Source organism: Salvelinus sp. IW2-2015, linkage group LG1 (assembly GCF_002910315.2).
Source record: "Salvelinus sp. IW2-2015 linkage group LG1, ASM291031v2, whole genome shotgun sequence".
Classification (NCBI taxonomy): Eukaryota; Metazoa; Chordata; class Actinopteri; order Salmoniformes; family Salmonidae; genus Salvelinus; species Salvelinus sp. IW2-2015.
In genome coordinates this window covers 38,904,580-38,909,260 of record NC_036838.1, presented here as the reverse complement: position 1 = coordinate 38,909,260, position 4,681 = coordinate 38,904,580, and the positions used below count along the sequence as shown (strand labels likewise).

Below are 4,681 nucleotides of genomic sequence, written 5' to 3'. Positions count from 1 at the left end.
GTGGTGTTCCGACGAAGGGTATGGTTGAATCGGGTAGGCATATGGCAGTTGGAATGGCTGCTTCCTGGGGTGGGTGTATAGGTGGTCCCTGCTGTGTGGATGATGGGTAGTTGTTGTTGCTGTATCATTTGGGAAACAGTTTTTTCAATATTTGTGAGATTTCTTGTTGTCTTCAAGCCACCATCTGTTTCTTGGGTTTCTCCCCCTTCTGAGCCTCTTTCAGTTGCAGTTTCAAAAGTTTTACCTGTAGGGACTGGACTTGTGTTTCAGCCCCTCCCTTATCCTTGTTGTATTGGGTGATGTGGTGATGCACATGGGAGTTGAACTGAGCCTGGGGAAGTGCCATTAACCCCACAGTGCCCCTGAGATGGGTTGGGGCCGATGGGGCTGCTGTGGTGGTAGGTGGGGCGTCATTATTGTTGGACATGCCCTCTTTGGTGTCAGTTGGGGCTCCAGTGACCACCCCCATCATGTCAGGTTTTCTGTAAGGGAGTGCTCTTCTGATTTCCTCAATTGCCCACGATCCTACTTTCAGCTCAGCCTCTGCTCTTTCTCTATGCTTTGTTCCTTCCTTCTTAAATAAGTGACTCTTATTCTTTTCAACTTCACTTTCTATCCCTTCCTTCACTGCTTCCTCTAATTCTTTCTCCATAGTGAGGAGTTGCCCTTTTGATGGGGCCGCCCCACTAAGGTAACCTGCCTGCGTCCATTTTAGCCTCACTTCTTCCCATACTTTTTTATGGTTTTATATTGTATTTTTCCCCCTGCTCTGTCCTTCATTCTCTGATCTAAGTATTCATTGAATTTGTGTTTGGGGACGGTGGTCGTGGCCATTTTTGTCGTTAAGTTATGTCTGGGTCTATACTATTTTGGTGTACTTAGCCCGTCACTTGGTCGAAACCAGCGATGTAATTTCCGTATCTTCAGTAAATTATTTTTCCGTTTTCCAACAATATTTCAGCTATATCCTTTTGGAACAATATATTAGTATATTCAAGCGCTCCCAAAATAATTGAAATAATATCCTTAGGAACTATTTTCCAAAAGATATTATTGTTATTCGCTTATTCGATTAATTAAATATTTTGCCAAAACATTTCAGAAATTTCCTTTTGGAACAATATACTAGTATATTCAAGCGCTTCTAAAATAATTGTCAAATTAATTCTAACCCTTAAGGATTTACCAACAGCACGAAAAATCAGGTCAACCTTCAGCGCGGCGGCTGGACAACGACCTAAGCTTTTTGACTCGGCGGTCAATTTAGCATATCAGTAATTAGTAGCAATCAGTCTCGTGGAACGTTCAATCACTCACATTAATTTGGAGAGTTTCAGGTTTAATACCATTACTCGTAGCTCAAGCTTAGATTTCTCACCGATGCTCCTAGTGGAAGAATATTTCGACTAGTCCCAGATTACTAATGCGACTTGAATCCCGAAATGTCAAGCTTAGATTTCTCACCGATGCTCCTAGTGGGGTGCCATTTCCACTAGCCTCAGATTACTAATACGACTTGAACAGATTACATTACATTTCAACACTTCATCAAGCTTAGATTTCTCACCGATACTCCTAGTTGAAGAATAATTCAACCAGTTCCAGATTACTAATACGACTTGAACAGCATCAAGCTTAGATTTCTCCCCGATACTCCTAGTTGAAGAACAATTCAACTAGTTCCAGATTACTAATTCGACTTGATTTTATACTTCGCAGATATCTTTACACAATGCCTTCGGTTACGGACAGTTTTCACATAAAATTTAACAATAATCCATACTCGCCTTCAGAAACACTGATCTTAATTTGGGTAATGACTATAATATAATATGCAGATTTCGATTTAACAGGTACTGCTTACCTCTTATTTGTCGAGCTCTTTGATCAGTGTCTGAGGCAGGCTGAATCACCGAATCTCTCCTGATTTTCAGTCACCCCTCCTTCTCGAATCTTTCTCCAACCCGTCTCCTCTCTCTCTACTTTCTATGGACCGAATTCAAAGGATTTTAACGAACCATCCTCTGCATACCAAGTTTTGTTAGTAAAACAGTTACTAGAGACAGGAGATCAAGTTGAGACATAGGACGAGGTGTATAATTGTATAATAAGGCAGTTTTATTCAAGTGTAAAATATATCTGACAAAGCGTGCAGCACGGCCCCTTTCTGTCTGACTCATAAGGAATCGTCGGAAGAAGGGCCGCTCTAAACAGTTCATACAGATTATATAGGCAACAAGCAAAGTAGGTTGATCTTGTAGTCTGGCCTTCCGATTGGTCGATCTGGGTCGTGGGTAGTCCTGTCCGGGCCTGATGTCGACATTCCATTGGCTCTTCACACAGTTCTTTGTCTTAGTCTCATCCAAAAGCATCCTGCATGTGCGTTTGTTTTCACAGGGCCCTATTCATGGGGGAGGGGAGTGTGTGTGTGTGTCTGCGGTTATTTATAAGGGTACAAAGTAGTGGGGGTATAGTGGGGATGGGTGCATGTTGTGCCAAGTATAGCTTGTGTTGAGAAGTTGTAAAACAAGTTACCAGTATCTATTACAATTTCTTACAGTCCAACAGTGCAGTAATACTAATAATATGATTGTGTTCCTGGCTCCAACAGTTGGCCCAGTAAATATTAACTATTGCTTGTGGTTCATGGCTCCCAGCAAGTGCAGTAATATCTAACTAAAATGCTTTGTTTTCCTAGCTCCCAAGCAGTGCAGTATATTTAACTAAATGCTTGTGTTCTGGTCAAAAACAGTGCAGTAATATCTAACATTGCTTGTTTCCTAGCTCCAACGTGCAGTAATATCTAACTAATGTTGTGTTCCTGGCTCCAACAGTGCAGTAATATCTAACATTGCTTGTGTTCCTGGCTCCAGCATGCAGTAATATCCTAACTAAATTGCTTGTGTTCTGGTCCAACCGTCAGTAATATCTAACTAAATTGCTTGTTTCCTGGTCCAACAGTGCCGTAAATCTAACATTGGCTTGTGTTCCTGAACTCCAACAGTGCAGTATAATTAACTAATGCTTGTGTTACTGCTCCAACAGTGGCAGTTAATATCTAACATGCTTGTGTTCGCTGGCTCAACAGTGCATAATTATCTAACAATGCTTGTGTTCCTGGTCCCACGTGCAGTAATATCTAACAATGCTTGTTCCTGGGCTCCAACAGTGCAGTAATAATCTATAAATTGCTTGTGTTCCTGGCCCAACAGTGCAGTTAAATATTAACTTAAATGCTGTGTTCCTGGTCAAACAGTGCAGTAATATCTAACATTGCCTTGTGTCCTGGCTCCAACGAGTGCAGTAATATATAAGCAATGCTTGTTGTCTGGTCCAACGGTGCAGTAATATCTAACTAAATGCTTGGTGTTTCCTGGCTCCAAAGTGCATTAAAAATAAAGAGTAAATATCTAACATTGCTTTGTCCTGGCTACAACAGTGTAGTAATATCTAATGCTTGTTGTTCCTGGCTCGCAACCGTGCGTAATTATCTAACATTGCTTGTGTTAAGCTGGATCCAACAAGTGCAGTAATATCTACATTGGCTTGTGTTCCTGGCTTCCAACAGTTGGCAGGTATATCTAACAAATGCTTGTGTTTCCTGGCTCACGTGCAGTAAATATCTTAACATTGCTTGTCGTTCCTGCTCCAGCAGTTGCAGTACATATCTAACATTGCTTTGTTCCTGGCTCAACAGTGCAGTAATTCTAACAATGGCTTGTGTTCCTGCTCCAACAGTGCAGTAATATCTAACATTGCTCTGTGTTTCCTGGTCCAAAGTGCAGTAATTATCTAACAATGCTTGTGTTCTGGCACCAAACCGTGCAGTAATATCTGAACTAAATGCTTGTGTTCCTGCTTCCAACAGTGCATTGTAATATCTTAACATTGCTTTGTGTTCCTTGGCTCCAGCGTGCAGAATATTAACTAAATGCTTGTGTTCCTGGCTCCAACAGTGCAGTAATATCTAACTAAATGCTTGTGTTCCTGGCTCAACAGGACAGTAAAATATCTAACATTGCTTGTGGGTTTTTTTTCCTAAAGCCCCCTTCCCCCCACCAAGTGCAGTATATCTAACTAATGCTTGTCGTTCCTGGCTCAACAGTGCAGTAATATCTAATCATTGCTTGTGTTCCTGCCCAGCAGTGAGTAATTAACAATGCTGTGTTCCTGCTCGCAGTGGCAGTAATATCTAACTAAATCGCTTGTGTTCCTGGCTCCACAGTGGCAAGTTAATACTAACTAAATGCTTGTGTTCCTAGCTCCAACAGTGCAGCTAATATAACTAATGCTTGTGTTCCTGGCTCCAACAGTAATTCTAACATTGCTTGTGTTCCTGGCTCCAACAGTGAGTAATATCTAACTAAATGCTTGTGTTCCTCTCCAGCAGTGAGTAAATATCTAACTAAATGCTTGTGTTGCTGGCTTTCCAGCAGTGGCAGTAATATCTAACTAAATGCTTGTGTTCGCTAGCTCCAAAGTATGTTATAATAATAATAAATAACTATCCTAACCATCAAGAATAAACACAATTAAAGTGAAGATTCGATTAAGAAATATTTCAATTTTAGATCGATGTCGGAGTGGCATTGACTAAAATATAGTTTAGAATCACATACAACATTCTAATATAATTTCAACACAGTACTATCTCAACATTTGAATCCTATCTTCTATGGGT

The 4,681-nt window shown here is 40.8% G+C and overlaps 1 protein-coding gene across 1 annotated transcript in view; it reads left to right on the top strand.

The window, feature by feature from the left end:
* Positions 1–4,681, top strand: part of LOC111975732 (rootletin-like) — a 68,178-nt gene that overhangs the window by 25,761 nt on the left and 37,736 nt on the right.